This window comes from Parasteatoda tepidariorum, chromosome 3 (genome assembly GCF_043381705.1).
Source record: "Parasteatoda tepidariorum isolate YZ-2023 chromosome 3, CAS_Ptep_4.0, whole genome shotgun sequence".
NCBI lineage: Eukaryota > Metazoa > Arthropoda > Arachnida > Araneae > Theridiidae > Parasteatoda > Parasteatoda tepidariorum.
The window spans coordinates 77401149-77422280 of NC_092206.1; the positions used below are offsets into that span (position 1 = coordinate 77401149).

Here is a 21132-nt window from a genome sequence, read left to right on the forward strand (position 1 = left end):
TACTTTGTTATCTGAAAAAAGTTTCAAATGAGTTCCTCAATTGCCAATTTATTTATAATCGCCAATTCATTTGTCAATTTATTTATAATTTTCCAGACTCACAAAACTTACTAGCATGAAGAGTAATTTTGATTTGTTTGATGACAAAGCTTAACTAAAATTATTGGTTCCAGAAATTTTTTGCGATTCCATTTTCTTTTCAATTAAATAGATTTCTTGTTATATGTAATAACCACTTTAAACCTTTCCCATAAGGAGTTTTTTTGTAGTTTGTGAAAGCTTATTTTGTGGGAAACAATGGGCTTACCGAAATTTGAACTTTTGAAGAAAATATCAGGACCACTACAAAGCTGGGTAAACCACCTGCATTTCAATTGCTTTTTACAGGAAAACTATTTTTCAAATTCCTCTCTTTGATTTCAATAAATCTTTTTATCTGATTTCAGTTTCTTTTTATGGAGTTAGACATAATTAAACTTTATATGTTTGAGCGATTTTTTAAATGAGATTTGAATTTTGTATGAGCTCCTAATTTTTTTTCTCTCACCAAAATGAAAAACACAAAATGCATAAGTATAACACAATGTTATATAAGTGAAATAGACAGTAAGTATATTTCTTTATGAAATGTTACTTAAAATTTCTTTAAATTAAATTGATAAAAATTCTTTAAAGTTATATCAATACTATAAAACCTTTATTAAAAATCATGCAACACTTAGTTCCATGATACAAAAACTGATTTTATGACATTTATTTTTCTTAAATAATTTATTTGCTTATGCAAGGGGATTTTAAAATCATCTTAGTCTGTTTTGTTGATACGTTTGGTTTTGATTAAGTTGATAGGTTTATAAAAGTACTATTCATTATTAATTCTGTAAGATATGTATGAAATTAAATGATAAAATACCCTAATTTTAATTTTACTTATTTTATTTGTCTTTCTTAAATAGTTTTGTATTGTTTTCATTTTTTAAAAACTTTTTTTATTAAATTCGCAAATAATTTTATGATTGGATGTGTGTTTTTAATATTTCTCCTCACGGTTATCATATTACGTATTAAAATACGGAATAAGCGTAGCTCAAACACGTTTCGGAAATCTCTTCAATCGTGATTCAGTATAATATTTTTTATAATTTTTTTATTACCAAATTTTCTAAAAGTTTTTTCCCCCTCACGGAAGTAGAAACGCGTGTCGATAGAATCAAATTACATCGAAATAAAGTCGTAATCTAATATTTTCTTGATATCCTCCTCTTCCATAACAATATTAAATTTCTCTTTGAAACGCAATATCTGCGGGGAAAACAAAAATGTCGTTTAATGCTTCAATATTTAATGGCGTTATTGTATATATGAAACAAATGATAAATCATCTTAAATACGGTCTGGACAAAATAATGTTCGATATCCATCATAAAATTTATTTTATTTTTTTCCTAAAGAATACATTTTAAGTTTTGTATTGTCTTATTCAAGGAATAAAAAATCATGAAATATAAGATTCTGGTTTAAACTGGTTGCAAAAATGTTACGAACGATCAATCATACGATGTATTATCTATATGATATTTCATAAGAAAAATTAATAATAAAAAGAATAAAAAATATTTTATTAAGTTTATTTAACAAAAAGAGAATCATTTTAGACACTCTTGCATAAAATTTTTAACCAGGATATAGTGTTGTTTTTTAATTTTTATAATCATTTGTTTAAAAGGATTTGAAATAATTTTTATTATAATTTTTTATAAGTTTAAATAGGCCTTCCAAGTAATATCATTAAATTTAGTAAAACTATTTCTCAGGCATTAGGTTTTATTTGCCTTTCTTAAACTGTTTTGTATATTAGGTTTTAACTCTAATAAGAAGATACATGTTTTTTTTCTGTTTATTTGCAAATATTTTTCCGATGTGTTTTGGATGTTCTTTCTCTAAAAAAAGGGATACCACTTTGTTCTCGCTTGCATAAGAAAACATTTTTCTTTTTTAAATTTAATAAGCCAAAATAAAGAAGGAACGTTACAAAGCTACAAGCTACATTAAACACGTGCCCAGAGTAACTGAACTGTTCATATAGAAATCGCAGGTATTCGTCTCATACGACAACGCCCCCTATAGTTCGTTGCGATCGCAAATTGACTTAATACTCGTCTGCTTTAATTTTATACTCGCCTGCTTTAATTTTATTTTACAAATTTACAGTTACTTTTCTCAACTAGCCAGTTTTACCAGTACACTAACTAATTTTATCTGGATAAAATGCAACTTCGTAGATGTTTCGAATTCAGATGTTAAATAAAAACAAAACAGGGCATTATTAATAATAAAATTGCAGAAGAAATAATATGCCGTTCTTTTAATACAACAAATATTGCCATAAAAAATTATTTATTTATATGAAATTCTTTAAAAGTTAAAGCTTCTATTTTTATACTTAAGGGAGAAATAAAAGGGTGCATTTAACTATGAATATTCATTATTCATATACTATGCCGTCACTAATCTAGCCAAATGTTTTAATTAAAATGAAGATTTGGATGAAAATTGTCTTGGTGTTCCTCGTAATTTTAATTTCGGCACTTCTTTATTGATTAGGTTTTTGTTTTTTCGGCATTTTTCTTCCTTGGTTGTTTATTTTTAGTCTTTTGAAATTTATATTTATTTATGTGGTGCGCATCTTATATATGAAAGCGAAAATTTAAAATGGTGAGGAAATACTGTTTCTAGCACTGCTCGAAAATTAAATTACCCGGCATTTTTTACCCATTATATACCCGGCCAAGCGTGTAAATATTTAGCGATATCGTAAAATATTGATTAATCTCCCCTCAAATTTTGAAGAAATCCTTGGAAAAGGCGAATCAAGGGAACCGAAAAGAAAGATAATAAATAAAATCGATTATATTTGATAAGACCTAAATATTACTTAATTTAATTATCTAAATAAGAATTTACTCAACAAATTTTTATAATTTTTTTCCTTTCTAGTAATGCTTATTTTTATTTAAAAAAAGTTTACAGTTACATAATTCAAACGCACACATTTAGTGCCTTTGCTTAAGTATTTGGCATATTTTTGAATAATTTGATTTATGTGCACAAATGTCAGTTGCCATAACTGAAAATTTGTAAATAATTGTCTCCTTTTATTAATATATATATAATACACTTTATTAATATTATAATAGCAAATAATTGTCTTCTTTTTTACATTTATTTTGAAATAAATACTTTCGGTTTAAAATGCCTTTTTTTCAAGTTTGAATATTTTATTTTTGAATTGTTAGAGTGAATATCACTTACTTTAATTCATTCACTCCCTAATGTCAATGAAATTGATATAAAAATTGTTGTCTTCTTTTAAAATTAAGTTTTCTTATATCTTTTGTTATAATTAAAAAATGATAATAATATATCAAAAATAAAGTTTTCATCTTTTCGAAACTATGTTTTCAAATCTATTTTTTACTTCAAATCTGAACTAGTTCTAATGACTATAGAACAAGAAATAACGAAACAATTCATGGAACCTGAAAGACTGAAAATGTTGACCAATCATTTTGCCAAATCAGGAAGAATGATTTTAGCCTAGTTTGTTTCCTGTATCAAAGCATTTATTTTTGACTGAATTATATATTTAGTGTTTAATAAAAGCAAAACTAGCGTTATAACTACTTTAAAATCTCACAATTTTTTTCGAATGTAAACTTAAATAACTCCCTTAATTTCTTTGCATACTTTATTCGAACGGTTCATAATTTTACTTATTTGGGAATTTTATGCATTTTGGTTGCAGTAAAAATAGTCGTGTTCACATATGTAACTGTAATTTTAGTTATTACTTTCGTTTTTAAGTTAGAAATAATTTTAGTTTTTGTCGAACTTTGCAGTAACAAATAGTTTTGTTCTAAAGATTCAATAAATATATATTTAGATTAAATTTTTTTCATTTGATTTCGTAAATATGTTTTGAAATGCTGTCATTTCTTTCAAGTATTTATTATAAATGCAATAATATAATGGGTATATTATCTACTTTAAGTGAAGAATATTTCTCTAATTATTATATTTTCTGATTCACTATTTAATTCATAATAAATTTTCATCAAAATAAAAATGTTACTGAAATCAAGAGGCGAGCTATTAATATAAACCCTTTTTAAAAAAAAAAAAAATATAGCTGATTCTAAAAATAAATTCTTGTGCCCCCCTCCCATAATTTTCCTCACGCTATTCCCATGCTAAATTTCGATGATAAATTTTTTGTTTATTTTGAGAGTCGACATGATATCAGTCTACTTTATTGATTGTATACTTAATTGTATACTAAACATTTTATATTTATAGTTTATAGTATACTAAACATTTTATATTTATAGTTTATAGCATACTAAACATTTTATATTTATAGTTTATAGTATACTAAACATTTTATGCTATAGTTTTTAGTTTAAAATTTTGCATTCTTTTTCATTTATATTATATTTTTTAGTTTTGAAGAGTAAGTACTTACACTTACATATGACAAAAGTTCATAGTTTTAAAGAGATTCTCGTAAATATTAATACTACAGTTTTTAGTTTTAAAGTGCATATTCTTCCATTTATATACCTACTATATTGTTTTTAGATTTAAAGTACTATTTCTTTAATAACTAAAGTACTATAATAAAGTGCTAATTAAGTAAATAATAAAGTACTATTTCTTTGAATTTCTACAAAATTTAAATTTTTGTATTAACGTTCTTAAGATTAAAACAGCATATATCATTGCATCTATCAATTTCATTTTAAATTTGAACAAAAATATACACAATTTAAAATTAACAGATTTCTGAGAGAGCAGATTTAATTAATTTGATTTAAATATCATTGAATATTCAAATAAATTAATATTTACAAACATGAATTTTAGTTTGTTTGGCATAAGCTTTAATCTAACATTTCTAAAATATAGAGAAAACACGAAATATCGCTGATAAATACAAAGCAATGCCAAAGCAAAATTAGAATAAACTTGCAATGGAAATCTAAACCCAGTGTGATTGAATCATGGCTTTGTATTCTGTATACCAATTCGAGAGTCATGTCTTATTAATCTCGAACAAATCGGACATGCGCATTAAAGTGAATACGGCTTTCTCTAACAGTAAATTCTAATTACTCCGATTCATAATCCAGCCGTGCCCTTTCAACCTGGTCATAAATGCCCGGGTAAACTTCACAAGCTCAAAACAATACGTGTTGTAGTAAACTCAAGGATTAAGCGACAGCGGTACAGATCTAACAATGATTAGAACGTCGAACGTCGGTGGATAATTACTTGGAAGTTATTAACGGTGCTGTGTTCGATTTGCATCAGCCAAGGTACTTTGTCCGGCAGAGTATTATGAATAAATGCGTTTAGATGTTGCCTGAAAATGTAAAATCCGGTAAATGTAAATGGCAAGAAAGTAATTTATTTAACGTTGCGAACGTAATGTTTAAATTACGAGTTTCATAATATTAATCGCTGTAAAGACAAATAATTGAACAGGTTTAAAACTTACCTGGAGATTGGCGCTATGCTTGGATAATAGGATAGAATTTGAGATTATTGATTGGCGAGGTGCCCAAGCTATTTGGCATCAATGCCGCTCGTTATTCGAAAATATAAATTTCAAATTCTTGATATTATTGTGAAATTATTTCAGGAGAATGGCCAATTTTTAGTCTACATAAATATTTTATTGACGATGTTTTTTTGTTTGTGCGATACAATCAAATTTGTATTGATTTTAAGATATGAATATTTTTCAGACAGTTTCGGAAATGTACCCAGAAAAAGCTTTAATATTATTTTGAATTCAAGAATCATGCCAATTAATGTCCAGTGCACAAGAAACAAAAACAAAAATACGCTTTGAATAATTTGTTATTAAATTATCAGATTTGTACGCGTTAAAAAAATATTTATGACTTTAAGGGTTGACGATTGTTAGCGAGCAGGAGGTGAAGCCTTTTATTTTCTCCTAATATAATAAAGTAGCCCCTTTATATTCAGTGTTTTCTGATGGATATAGAACTTTCGAATGATATTAGGTCTTTAAGAGTTTGCTAAGTACAAAGAAACATTAAAGAAACTGAAATAAAAATTTTAACCTGAATCCAAGATAGCGAGGCAGCTTAATTTCTGTCATGTTTCAGTTCAGAGCGAGGTTGGCAAGTTTCTGCCGAGGTGGTTAAAACCACTGGTAGAAACCGGTTAAAACTGGCATGGCAGAAACCCTTTTCTGCCACATTTGTGGCAGAAACTGGCAGAAATTCAGAAAATGACATAAAAGTACTAACATTAAGTACTGAGATTGACATACAATGGATAATTCATAGAAAAAACATTTAAATGTTAAACAAAATGATCAGCGAAATTGCTGTTTACATTTATGAATCAGTGAATCTAACCAATTATATTACCTCTTACATACAGCAATGATTAAAACTGTTACTGTTATAATAATTGGATTGTTGCCATGCAAATTATGTCTTGAAAAGAAAAAAAACTATTTGAAAGTAGCTCTATTCAGTTACATTAAGAGTTAAATGATAATAATTACTGAATTTCAGAGTTTAATATAATAAACTAAAAGTTAGTATTTATATTTATTATTACATTACTTTATTCTATATTTAATATAAATATTTGATATACTGCACTGCACTCTTTATATTTAATGTAAACAAAATAATATATATTTTCAAACAATGAATTAAATAGTTTGTTACAGTTACATTTTTCAGTTTACTTAAACAAAATGTCATTAAGAGAACTAATACAGAAGTTTTCTTAGTTTCTGCCAGTTTTTGCCAGTTTTTGCCGGTTTTAACCGGTTACAACCACTTTCTGCCACTGGCACGGCAAAAAGCCAACCCTGGTTCAGAGAGTTCAAAATTCAAATAGTTATGCTTAAGACTTTCTGTGGTTGCTTAAGGTCTAATTCAGCTTAGTTGCAGCAAATTTCCTCGACATAGTGGTTCAACGTACAAATATCTACCAAGGTTTAAAAATTCTAAGAGTATAATTCTCATATGAGTATAAAATACTATAAAATGAGGACTATTAAAAATATTGTTTTAAATACATTTAATTATTTGCTGCATTATTATTATTTTGGAACTTTTGCATTTCAACCCAGTATTTTTTACGAAGTAGTTTTGCGTTTTTTCTAAGATAAATAAAGTGAGTGGTTTAATAGTAAAAATTTGAGGGAGATTTGAGAGGACAAATTTTCCATTTCAAAGCCCCCACAAATTTTGTTAGGTTCAGTTATTTTTTAATATTTATTATGAGATGTGCACGCATCTATGTTAATAAGTAATTCAAATAATGATTGAGTTGGAGATTTTTAATCTTAAACTAAATATTTTTTAAGGAAACATTAAAATAGCTTAAAGGATAATAATCCCCTCCTCCAAAACAAAAAAACTGAAAAAACCTGTTTTTAAAAGATGGTAGAGCTGAAATAAGACACAGCCTTTGAAGTAAAACAGAAATAATTTATTGGTTTATTAAAGACATTACAGATCTACACAAAAATTTTATTTATACAACAAATTATTACGGCATATCCATTAAAAATACTTTAATATGAATTCACCTGAGATTTTTAAACAACCACGAGGAATCTCAAAATTAAAGCATTATATTTTGTATTTTCAGAGCACGTTCATTAATCAGGAAATCTTGATTGTAAGACCAAAATAGGCAAAGAATAAGGGATAGTTAGACCATGGCCAGACAGGAAAACTTGAACCACAGGAAGAAAACCTGAAACGAGAAAAAACATACAGCATAAGGGAATGAGATCTTAAGATTAAAAAAAAAATCACAGAAGCTCTCAGGTGAGCAGCACGAATCTAACGGTCACAGATAGGAAAATGATAGAAGTATTCCACAACAACCAGGTTCAAGACAATAGCGACTTACAAATACTAGAACCTGCCAACCTTTTTGATTAGTTGATCGCAAACTAAACTCATTATTTTAAACTTTCCTATTACGTAAAAAACAACCCAATATGAAAAACAACCCAATATTACTAATTACCTTTTTAATCAGTTGATTGCTATCTAAACGCATTATTTTAATCTGCCTATGACGTAAGGAAACAACCCAATACGTTTACTAATTGCCTTTTTGTTCAGATGATTGCTACTTAAATCTCAACCTAAAGAATCTAGCTGTCACAGATAGGAAAATGATAGAAGTATTCCGCAACAACCAGGTTCAAGACAATAGCAACTTACAAATACTAGAACCTGCCACCCTTTTTGATTAATTGATCGCAACCTAAACTCATTATTTCAAACTTTCCTATAACGTAAAAATCAACCCAATACGATTACTAATTACCTTTTTGATTAAATGATTACTACTTAAATCACTATCTAAAGAATCTAGCGGTCACGGATAGGAAAATGATAGAAATATTCTGCAAATCAAACATCCAGATTCAAGACAATAGGGACTTACAAATACTGGAACATGACATCATTTTTGATCAGTTGATCGCTACCTAAATTTATTAATTTAAACTCTCCTATTACTTAAAAAAACAACCCAATATGATTACTAATTACCTTTTTGATCAGATGATCGCTACCTAAACGCATTCTTTTAAACTCCTTTATTACGTAAAAAGCAACCCAATATGAATACTAATTATCACATGATAATCGAAATTTTTTTTCTGACGAAATTTAAAATGTGACAATTTTGTCCTTGTTAGCTTTTCGCATTCCGAAAAATAGATCGAATCAAACTATTAGTTGAATAAAATAATCCTAAAAAAATTCGCCTTATCCACCTAGCTATCTTCCTTTTCGCACCGGCTGGTACATAAAACCTCAAGTCTCAAGTCTCTATTTCCTCTAAGCCCTGTCCTGAGCCAGTCCTCTTGCCTCCCCCCATTCTTTAAGGTTTGCTTAGCATAGATTTTGGTGCATGCATCTTTGCTAAGTAAGTCTCGGCCTCCCTCTTTTACATTTTCCATCGGGTGCCAAAGTGAGAGCAATATTTGCTATCCAGGGTTGTGGGCTTCCTCCACAGTCAGGTATTAAGTCCTACTATGCTTCATTCCAGTCAGAACAACAATATATTGCATTTAAGTGTGAACTTACACTGTAATCTGGTTCAGCTGATTCGGGAAGAATATCATGCTTCAGAATGCACAAATATTTTTAACAGTTACGGAAGAATGAAATGTATAGAAAATACTCTGCTTAAAAAATATTTAATTGATTCTCCTAACCGAATTCTATGCATAAATTTAGTACTTACGTAAAGTGTTCAGTATAGAATGCTCCGTTTCTGAAGCAAAATTATTCAAGTTTTAAGAGGTTTTTTGTGTTATCAAACAGAACGGTTTTTGGGTGTTTTTCTCAGAGAAGTTGAACATTTTATTGAGGTAAACAATATCCCTTCAGTTTATCCCTCACTGTTCGTTATCCCTGTCCTATAAATTTATTGTTTACTGGAAAGACAACGCAGATAGGCATATAGGGATAATTACTTTTCCCTCTTCTATCTGCAAACCCAGGGAAGAATAATGGCCGATGGGAGACGTAAACAAGACTGCGGGCACAAAAAAAAAGAAGTAGAAATAGAGCCATAGGTGGGCTTACTCACTCAAGCTTGATATTTTATAACCTCTGCATCTGTGACCATAAACTTCGTTATCTGATTTTTGGTCACGTGATACTTTTAAGCATAGCCCTCCAGAGGTAAAAAAGACAATTCGGAAATATCAGCCATTTTAGACACGTTTACGAGTTTTTTAGGAAATCTAATGGAGGAAAGCAGGCCGATTGCGTTTTAAACTAAACAAAATGTTGAGTAAAGATTAAAAGAATGCATTATGCATTGCGTTTGTTGACTGAAATAGAAAAGATGCCTTGTTGTTGTTGTCCTTGTTTTATTAACTTTCCCGTGTGTAGATATGAAAGAAAAAAAACACAATCACCTTTTTGTGGTGAGATGGATATAATATCCGATGCAGCTGATTACAGAAGGGGTGTAGCTTTCTGATTATCCTGACACCTGTTATGGACTCAGCTTAAGAGGGAATAAAACAATGATCCATAATACAGCAACTTTTAAAGAACAAAGACAAAGATTTTTTTTTTAAAAATTCTTATGCCAAAATTTAATTCTGCTTTCAGTTCTTAGTTAGAATATGGCAAAAGTAAATTTCAACTAACAGTAGTTTAGTAATTCGTAGTTTTCGTAGTTTACAATTAAAAATGCAAAGATAAATATTTAAAATAATTGTGGTTATTTGCGAAAAAAAAGACATTAATGCTTTAGGTTAAATTCATCTGCAGTGATCTAATTGAGTTATTTATTTATTATTTGTTTTAATGAATTTAAAACTTTTTCGATTTCCTAAACGAAACTATTACATCCTTTTTTTCAATATTTTCCAGTCCTTGCTCAAAAAGATCCCTCGTATGAAGCAACAAAAATAAACAAATGAATAAATTCTCCTTCTATCCAGCTCTACAGCCCGTGACGGACCTTGGTTTTCTCTTTATAGAATTCCACTTCACCCTTTCATCGGCTCTCATTCTTTCGTAATTGAACTACGAAAGAATGTATCTTAAGGTCTTCTCAACCTAGTCCATCGATTCATTTTAATTTTGGTCAACTTCTTACTTTATTTTTTGTTATAAACGTTTTTTTTCTTCCATGATTTCATTTAACATATCTGTTTCCTTCATTCTTTCTACACATCCCGTCCAATTTTATATTGTATTCTCTTTTGCTTTCATGAGTCTTAAGTCTTACGATAACTTTCCTCTAAATTAAATTTTTAATTTCATGATCGTATATTTTCCCTCCTCTACCACGAATATAATAAAAAATGAATTTAAAATAAGTGTTATGAATTACGAACTAGATAAACATGGCATGGAAACATACATTTGTCATGTCATTCATTTCTCACATTTCATGTTTCGAACATAACAAGCAGGAAGGTAATTTCATTAAATCATTGTCTATAGTTTTAAATGAATTTTTTAAAATAATCATTTTAAATAATAATACAAATGGTATATTATAAATATTTGCTTAAATTTGAAAGAGAGATAGAAAGATAAAAAGAAAAGGAAATGGTTTAAATGGATATACTAATCGCTTTGTTCAATGTCTGTAACATCGATGGAATCAGAAATATATGTTGTAGCGTTGCTCTGTTAAGTTACGAAATTCGGAGCACATCTCATAGTTCTGATGATTGAATGATTAGAAAATAGATTCGTCTCTTTCCATAAAGATTAGAAGTGATTATAATCTGCTGATTTGGTTCATGATTTAGATCACCTAGCTGAACTGATTCATTTGATTTGGATTACTTCGATGATTCGTTTCCCCTAAATCTTACAGATAATTATTTAAATGAAACCTCTGATCACTTAATTGAGTATATTTTTTGTTTCCATAAAATTTTTTTGAAAATCTCTTCGTCAAACAATTAACAATAATTTCAACAATATAATCTTCTGATTTGATTCATGATTCGGATAATCTGAACGAATGGATTCATTTGATTCGGATCGCCTTGATGATCCGTATTTTTAAATCCGTTTTAGTATATTTTTTGCTTCCCTAAAAACTGTTAGAAAATCTCTTTTTCAAACAATTAACAATAATTTCACCAATATAATCTTCTGATTTGATTCATGATTCGAATAATCTGAATGAATTGATTCATTTGATTCGGATCGCTTTGATGATCCATATTTTTAAATCTACTAGTTAATTAATTGAATTAAATTGTTATTTGTTTAAATTAATATATTTCGTTTTTTTTTGCAAAAACTGAAATATCTTGCCTTTCGATAAAATTTGTCTACCTTTGAATCATTCTTTGAATGCTACCGCGATATACTGCAATAAAATTATGTAACGAAAGAGTAACCAAAATATTTCAGCCATAAATAAAACGACTGCTCTGAAATAAAACGTTTGAATCACTTTTCCATCGTAAAATCGGAAATAAAATGTGGAAACTACATTTTTATTTCCACTTTTCAACTGAGCATCAGGCAAAAACGGAACAGCACTATCTTCACAGAGTTTCCGGCAGGTGGGGCTGTGATTCTTTAGATGACCATTTGATTTATCCTTTTCTAACAAAAAACGGATGTACTCACGAGTATTACATTTCTAGTGCATGCGTGCGAGAAAAAAAAATTACAAATTCAACTGAGTTATGCATTCGAGTAAAAATGCAATATTTTAGAGGACAGTGAGCTAGTTTTTTTTCTGTATATATTTAACATTTGTAATTGATAATTTGTTGTATATAAATGCAGCTTAATAAGAGCGCGGTCCATATGTAATCGTATCATACTACAATAGACCAATCCGTTTGTTAAAAGAACAAAAAACATAGCATAGCTCTCGCATGCATTATATTTAATTCCAGGCTATTACTTAGCATTTTTATTGTTATTTATGGTAAGAAAGGGTCATTTAACTTTTGTTTTCCTTATATAGTGAGATAATTTTCAGGGCGTAGCACACTATTTTTACTATGATTGGGACATTATAGTTCTCGAATTGTATTTTCATTCGGTACTGGTTATTTTAGGATAAAAATGTTTCGAAGTTGTTTTTAATCTAAATCAGGTCTAAGGTAGATTGAAAACCGATATAGAATTATTTTCAATTTTTTTAAAATTATTTAAAAGCATACTTCTTCTTAAAACATTTGAAATCCTAGTTCATAAGCTAATTTTCAATTAAAAACCTGCGAAAGTTAGCCAAAAAATATATAATATTTAGTATATCAGTATACAGCAAATTATGACCTAAACCTAACTGCATTAATTGTTTCTTTTATAGAAAATAAATGTTAAAAGTTTTATTCTATCCCTGACGGCGGCTCAGAGCCAACACTTAAAAAAATTCTGGATCAAATTACGGTATAAAGTACCGGAACTTTGGGTGCATTATCTGTGAAATCCATTTTAAAGTAAAATCTATTTTTACCGCAAAATATTATACCATAAGTTTTACAGTAATATTTTTGATTAGAGTGATTCAGTGATTTTACTGTAATTATTACTGTAAAAATTATGATTTATCAGATTTTTTTCCCTTAACATGCTCCTGTAAAAATTGATTTTGCGGAAAANAATTGTCAAAAACTAATATAAAAACGTTTAAAATAAGGTATTTAATTTTTTTTTCTAGTAGAGGACAGTCTACTTTACTCGTCTGTCAATTAATACTAGTAATATATTGGATTTTTTGTCAGTTAAAAATAGCTAAGTAAAAAATGTTACAATTGACCCCACTCTCCCCTACGTTACTTTTTACCGTAATTTGATCTGAAATTTTTTGTAGTGTAACCAGTATTAGATAGATGGTGATCAGCTTGTCTGAGAGGTAAAGGTTGCCGATGCACAGTGTTTACAATATTACCACCATCATAATGTTCGGCTCGAAAACATGGTGCTATTATGCCCATGGCACCTTTGTAGACAATTTTTACGAGGAAGAGGGCAACTCTTTTAAAAGTTGAAAATGAATACTAAGGAAATGATTTCGAGCAAGAGGTATTTTTAATAAGAAATATTTTTGATCTAGTTTAGTTCGAATTTAAAACTATAAAAAATAGTAATAGTTAAATAAAAACGACATATAAAGACAGTTTGTTGTTTCAAATTTATTTTGGAACAATAGTTTGCAAGTATAAAGGTACGATTTGATTTTTAAAAGAAGACAAAAACTTTGCGTTGAAAAGACATGCCACGTCAAGACAGTTTTGACGCAAAATTACCAATGACGTACTCTTATTCCTAATTTTCTATAAATTTAATTTTAATGTAAATTTAATGATAGATATCAATTAAAATGTGAAATAATTATTTAAAACTATTAAAATATTAATAATTTTGTTTAGCTTCAAAATATTTTTTAATAAAGTACTTATAGAAATGTATTTTTGGATTGAAAAGGTAATTTTTAAAAAAATTATTTTGCATAGAATTTTTAATATTTTTTTGCTTCAAACAAATTTCCTTAACTATCCGCATTTGGTGACCAGCTTGACACCTTTCATAATTATCTTGTACAACTTATAAACTTTAATGGTAACCAAACCTAACGCACAGCACAACTCTATTTAATGTATTCTAATTCTCCAACCTCTCCTCCAATCTTAACACTTTAATTAATTTTAACCAATATATATTAATCAAATTCTTTCAGCATCTTGTTGCCCCGTGGCTTTGCCGTTCGGATGAACTTTGATTTCAATTTTAACTATTTTTCAGAGGTGTCCTGAAGACGATGTCGAAGTTCTTCGTGTAATGAAGTTTAGTAATAATTTAAAATCTGTCCGGACGTCATTGAATCACACAAACCTAAACGTAAGCATGAGATCGGGACATTTCATCAGAGTAAGCAGCAGAAGTATTAAATTTATTTCCATCTCTATTGTGAGATAAAATAGAAAACTCATACCAATGCTTCATTACGTAGTGTATTACTTCTTAACACACCTCTCAAGTCATGATTTGAGTATAGCATGATATATGCATGTTATTGCTCGAAAAATTCAAACTTCGTTGCTAATAATTGGTAGGACTGAATGAGGCATTATAGCACCGTTTATGCTTAAAATTTCTACAGCCGTTTTGAAAAGGATGAAAAATAAATCTAATTAATTTATTTGTTACAAACTTTTGATTTCTTTAAAAAACAAAATTATTCTATATAAATACTCAATGTATAACCAAAATTCCACATTACTTAACTTATTATTTAAATAGCTTGGTCAGTAGGGCGCTGAAGCCATGTCCGAGAGTTCGTGGGTTTGAACCCCGCCGGCCGAAGAAACTAAAGTAAAATGATGACTGATGTAGTAAAATGATGACTGGTGTACGTTAAATCTGTCGAGTCGCAAAGTCTTCCATGTTCCCGTAACAAATCAATACCTCTGGGGGTACTGGATTGGGGATCGATCGTTCTCTAATTCAGGTGAAAATTACGATCTGTGGATGAATGAATGGATTTATGAATGGGTCCGACCTATAAACGGGTCCGACGAATGGGTGTGGCAGAAGTCGAATTCTTGGCCATAGATGGCGCCACTGGAAAACAAGAGCAATCACACCCCTCTGCTTAAACAGGCATACGAAAATAACCGACCGAACAAAATTAATAATAACTATAGTGTTGCCAAAAAATAGGAGAAATATCAGAGATTATGGTATGTTTTTTTTAGCTTATTGAAAATATGTTTAAAATAAGAGCATTATTTCAAAAGCAATATTGCGTTATTATTATATAGATGTGAAGTCATACACTATATTTATCAAATTAGAGCACTATCCAGTAGTATTTAAACGATAGGAAACAAGGATATCACAAGTTCAAGTTAGCACTGTCTTTCTGAGGATTATAATTTGTGATTTTATGAAAGTGATCAATGTAATGTGCGAATCTCTTTACCTGCATTATATTGCATTATCTCCTGCACTATATTTTTTAATTGAAAACACAAAAAGCTCCTTTGTTTTCTTCAACATTTAATTAGAAAGACGGTAACTTGAAATAAATCGCTTTAGAAACAGTAATTTGACGATTTTATTGTTTCAGGGAAGTTATAAACCACTAAGATCAAAATGCTTTTCAAAACGGCTTGTTTAAAATTATAAACAAAAAAAGTGAAAGAGGTTATTGACTGCAAAAGTACTATTCATTTCTATTAGTAACTATACTAAACTCGTCATCTCATCGGTTACCGGAAAAATAGTGCAGTAGGGTACACTGTTATATAATAATTATAATTATATTATTATTTTTTTGTATAAATGCAATCGTTTAAGAAAGTGCAAAATATCAGCATTAGAGAACGAGGATTCATTCATTACCGTGGATAAACTTATAGACGACGGAAATTTTTTACTTTTAAGCAAGAAGAATTAAAGCTGCATTTTATGTTCAAATAATCGAGCAAACTATCGTATTTATGGAGTTTTGCATGTAGAAATAGCAGCTTCAATGTAACAAAAAAGACAAAGCATTGGAATTAAAACTACAAACAAAATAAGTTGTGAATAAAGCCCGCAATCTGACACTGAGAAAAATAGTAATGCCGAAACTACCAGAAAATGGTAAAACTTAACATATTTCTGGCTTTGTGGGAACACTAAAAAGCTCGGTTATCTATACCGAACCACTTTGGCAATGGTTTTGGTAAAATTAACATTTAAATATGGTTTTATAATGCGTGATAAAAGTTGGTAATTTTATCATTGATACATTTCAGAATGATATAAAAACCACTTATTGGGTAAAATTTGCCTTTTAATTATTTTTTTTTAATTGCGTGCTAATTAGAACTAAAAATTTCAAAACCAGAATTTCCGGTAAATTATTCCACACCATAGGAGCGGAAAATTACCACACGAGACGTTTAAATATTTCGGTTTTATTCACAGAGTTATGTTTTTTTTAAATTTTATTTATTTTTTTATTTTTTTACTAGAAATGTCATTACTATAAAGAACTGTCATTTTACCAGAATTTTTTCTCCGTGCAGGTTAATTGTAAGTCTGTAACAGTTAACCTAATCAAAAAGAAATTCTTATTAACCTAATCGAAAAAGACTCTACTAAATTAACTTAATCAAAAAAAGATTCTTATTAAATTAACCTAATCGCAAAGAGACTCTCCGAAAAAAACGCTGCCCAAAGGACATAAAATTAAAATTTTGGAGAAGATATCAACATCATAATTTTTTCCCCACTCGATTTAGTCCACTTTTTTTTAACCTTTGCTCTATGACAATGTTAGAGGAATAAAATTTCTAACTATTTTTTTAAATTTAAAATTATACAATTTCATCGATGAGAGTAACAAAAAATAAATAAAACTTACGAACAAATTTTTAGAAAAATTTGTTTGCCGTTGGGATAAATATTTCTATAATTTTTTTAAAAATTTTGATTCACTGAAATATAATAATGTTAACTCAGAAGTTAAGTATTAGTATTTAGTTAATTCAGAAATTCAGTATTTTGTTTACTAATACTACTAATATTACTAATACTATGAAAAAGATAATGCTGTTTCGCAAACTACTGAGCCTGATAATATATGAAGTAATTGTTTAGATTTTTGTGGTAGTTCTGAAAATATATTACATCCGAAATTCAAAATTGGATTATAGGAAGTAAAATTTTATAATTTGAATTTCATCAATGGATAATTTGTATCTAAGAACTTAATGTATTTAATTGCAGAAATCGATCATTTGAATTTAGAATTATATAATTTGAATTTCAGAATTAGATTTGAATTTTAAAATTAGATATTTCGAATTTTAAAATTATATAATTTGTGTTACAAGTTTGATATTTTCAATTTTAGAGTTCTCTCTATATTTTTAATTAAATCTATATCTCCAATTAAAACTAAAAAAAAATTTAACACCGAATAAAATAATTTTGAAAATGAAGGATTATGCTGGCAGGCAATCATCCCACATTTGTTTGTTCTTTTTATTCTACTGGAAAATATTTTTATTCTTCTCAGCTTATTGCAGGAAAATGAATTTGTTATTCACTTGTACTTACTTAGAACTATTTGCAAACGTATTTACAGAAATTCTTTAAGTAATCATTGAAAAATTATAGCAAAGGATTAGAAGTGAAAGTTCGCCAAATATTTATCATTAACTTGTGTGCATCATTTAAAAATTGTAAAATTAATAATTATTTAAAACATGAACGTATCTTCTGAATTTAAGAGTTGAGTAATAAAGTTACACTTCCGAAATAACTTGGTAAAATTACATTAAGAATATTACATAAATATCTGAAGAACTTAGAGTAATTTTACTATGAAAGCTTAGGAAAATTATTTTCAAAACTGTGGAAAACACAAGATGACGAAAAAATATTTTCGTAGATACAAATACAACGTCATTTTTAAAAAGCGTTATTGCTAAGGAATTTCTAGTAAAAATGAAAATTCTCGTATCAAATCTAATTTATAAATCAGCTCTTCATACATAAAATTAATCACACGCAAATTGGAAAAGATAACTGAAGGAATTTTGCGAATTCTTCCTTTTCGAAAAAAAAAAAAGAGAAGGGAAATAGAAGATTTGTTTCCAACAACAGAACATAAATGTCGCCAAAATATTGTTAGAAAGTTTCCTTTTTTGAATCTGGCAACTAATATGAAACGCGGCTTTAATGACATCTTTCCCTGCATAACTGAGTGAGGAAAATTCAATTAAGAGTTGCAAAAGAATTCGGTAAATACAATTTTCCAGTTCATTAAGAATTTAATCTTGGAAAGCAAATTTTGTTCCGCTATAATTATTATTGTAATCCTGGTATATTGAAATATTATCAAGTACCGAGAGATTAATCAAATTACGGCAAACGATCAGATTCAAAGAAATATTCGTTTGCTTTTTACTTTCCTTTCGAAAGTTGTTGCCAACTTTTTTCACCTAATTGCATACTAATGTTCCATTTGCATGAAATAAATGAAAGAAAATTCTAACTGTCATTTCTTTTTGTAATTTTGGTCATTATTTTGCTTATCCCAATAATTAGATTATTTAAGGTGTAATTGAAAATGATATCTTACTTAAACGAGTTATTTAATGAAAATAAAAAAGGAAAAAAATATTCAAACCTTAAAAGTGGAACACTTATTCTCAAAATAATATTTTTTATTGATAATTAAATTTTATGCTTATTATGAATCATAACTTTGAGAGCTAAAAATAGGCAACTTCAAATTAACTTTAGAACGAAGTAATATTATTGCTTCCTGAGACAATTTTTTTTTGTTTTACCTTGGCTAATTCCATTTTATAAATGGTAATTATGTGTTGCAATTATAACACACATGGGATCGAAAAAAACTCTATGAGGTAGATATTTTAATTTCATCAAGACTCATTTTAATGCTTACGATACTTTTAAGCAGGAATTAACTTGAACCTAAGTATGAAAAAAAAAATGAAACATCTTTCTACACTTATTATTTTTTTTAATATTATTTTTCGCATCAAATAATTTTTGGAACATAAAAAGATAAAATTTTTTTTAAAATCATAATAAGACTAATTTTGATTTCACAACTTTTAAATCCAATAATTTTTTTTCCATCTTCTCACATTAGTTTTTTTATGTAAATTTTTTTCTTTTCTTTAGTAAATATTTTTTCAGTACTGTTTTTACTTAAGATAAATAAAGTTGCATAATTTCATTTATAATATCAATAATTGCAATATATTTACATTTTTAGCTTAAGAAACTCTCTTTAATGTGAATTAAAGTAAGATTCCTGAAATCTGAATAATACAATTTAAATAAAATGAAATATTAAGAATAAAGCTTTATTTCGTTTGGAAATGAATGCTCTTTGCAAATTTTAAATTCATTAGATTATGTTTTATTTCATGCAAAAATATAGTGGTTGGATACATCCTATTAAATTAAAGACTTATAGTTTGAAATGAGAAAAAAATTCTTTTTTATATTTTAAGAAAATTGCTTAGATAATTGTTCTTTACAAATTATATATTTCATTAAGATGCATCTTATTATATTTAAAAATGTAAGACAGGGATATTGGAATCAACATTAGAATTAAGTTAGGACACATATTATTTTATTCAAAAACTAAAACTTAAATTTAAAAACAACGACGAAAAAAAAAGAGTTATTTTTCCATTTCAAGGAAATATTTTTGAAAAGGATTCCAATGTGAATTTTTTCACTAATCGTTACAGTTTCACGAAATCTTTTGTTTATATTTTCATGATATTATATTTTTTTACATGCTTTTATCGGCCAGACGGTTATTTTTTTAAATGTATCTTCATGTGGGAAATCGTAGTATTTTTAAAAAGTGAAACATTAAATTTAAATTTCAAATACAGATTTTTTATAATATTCTCCTTAAACCAGAGCTTCAAATAATGACAAAAAATTATGTTATCTTTATCAATAAGTAACTTAGAAAGTAAACTCATAAATGTGTTTAAATATTTAAAAAAAAATGTTTTGATTAAAATGTGTAATGTGCGACTATTACAGTGGCATTGTCGTAATGTTACCTTCTAAGCGATTCTCAATTTTCAAACTATTTTTTTGAGCTACAAATCACAACAAAGCATTTATTTTAGTACAAATTTTTTTTCAAAAGCACAATCATTATCATGTTTTTGTTAATCAACTTTTGCTTCTGAGACGATGAAAAAATGTAATCAAAATTTTGCCCACTTTCCGACCAGTTAGGGCACCCATATGTATGTCTACGGAAGCTCCATGCTTAATGACAATTAAGTTTTAATGTTTCCCTGACTCAACAAGCAGAATTTATCATCTCTTTATTGAAAAGTAGAATTTATCACCTATCAAACTTTTCCAAAATGCGAAAACGCTAAGATTTTATCTGGAGATCTGTATTTGGCTAATAATAAAACTTTGTATAATTTTCTGACCAAATTTAACGCTATTTTATTAACATAGGAATTTATCGTCACTCAAAATTTTGACCCTGCCCGATTTACTACAGTGCTTAAAATTTTAACTGGATCAGAACAGGATAACAATACAAATTTCAATTGCTTCGTGACCGGAATTAGAAGAACTTTTATCTGTAAATAGGATTTATTAGCAATCAATATTTCAAACACTTTACGACTAACTAGAGTGCATAAATTTCAACTCAAGCTCAAGTGTTTCCTAAATAGTACAAGCAAAATCGCACTACATTTTATCACCAATTGAAATTTCGACAATTTTTCGATAACTGACAAGAACCGTGCTAAAAATTTAAAATGAATTATAAAATGAACAATTAAAATGAATTCGAAATTTTAAAACTTCATTTTTCAAGCAGACTAAGGAGAAACTAATTTAGTTTTTTTCAAATCTGTAACGAAAAATGTAGGGCGCGTCACTTTTCTAATAACAAAAATCTTCAAAACGTCTATCAAAAGCAATGCTTTCTACGATTCTAGTTTTCGGTCTGGTAAAAATAAACTATTTTTTCCTTTTTTGTTTACTTGAAGATCGTGGTTAATATAATTTCCATTCT

The 21132-nt window shown here is 28.1% G+C and overlaps 1 long non-coding RNA gene across 1 annotated transcript in view; it reads right to left on the reverse strand.

Moving 5' to 3' along the window:
• Positions 1 to 7599: 7599 nt before the first annotated feature.
• Positions 7600 to 21132, reverse strand: part of LOC139425166 (uncharacterized) — a 45502-nt gene continuing 31969 nt past the window's right edge. Inside the window, exon 2 of the long non-coding RNA XR_011636443.1 lies at positions 7600 to 7812. This is a non-coding gene — a long non-coding RNA (uncharacterized lncRNA). The remainder of the gene's footprint in view (positions 7813 to 21132) is intronic.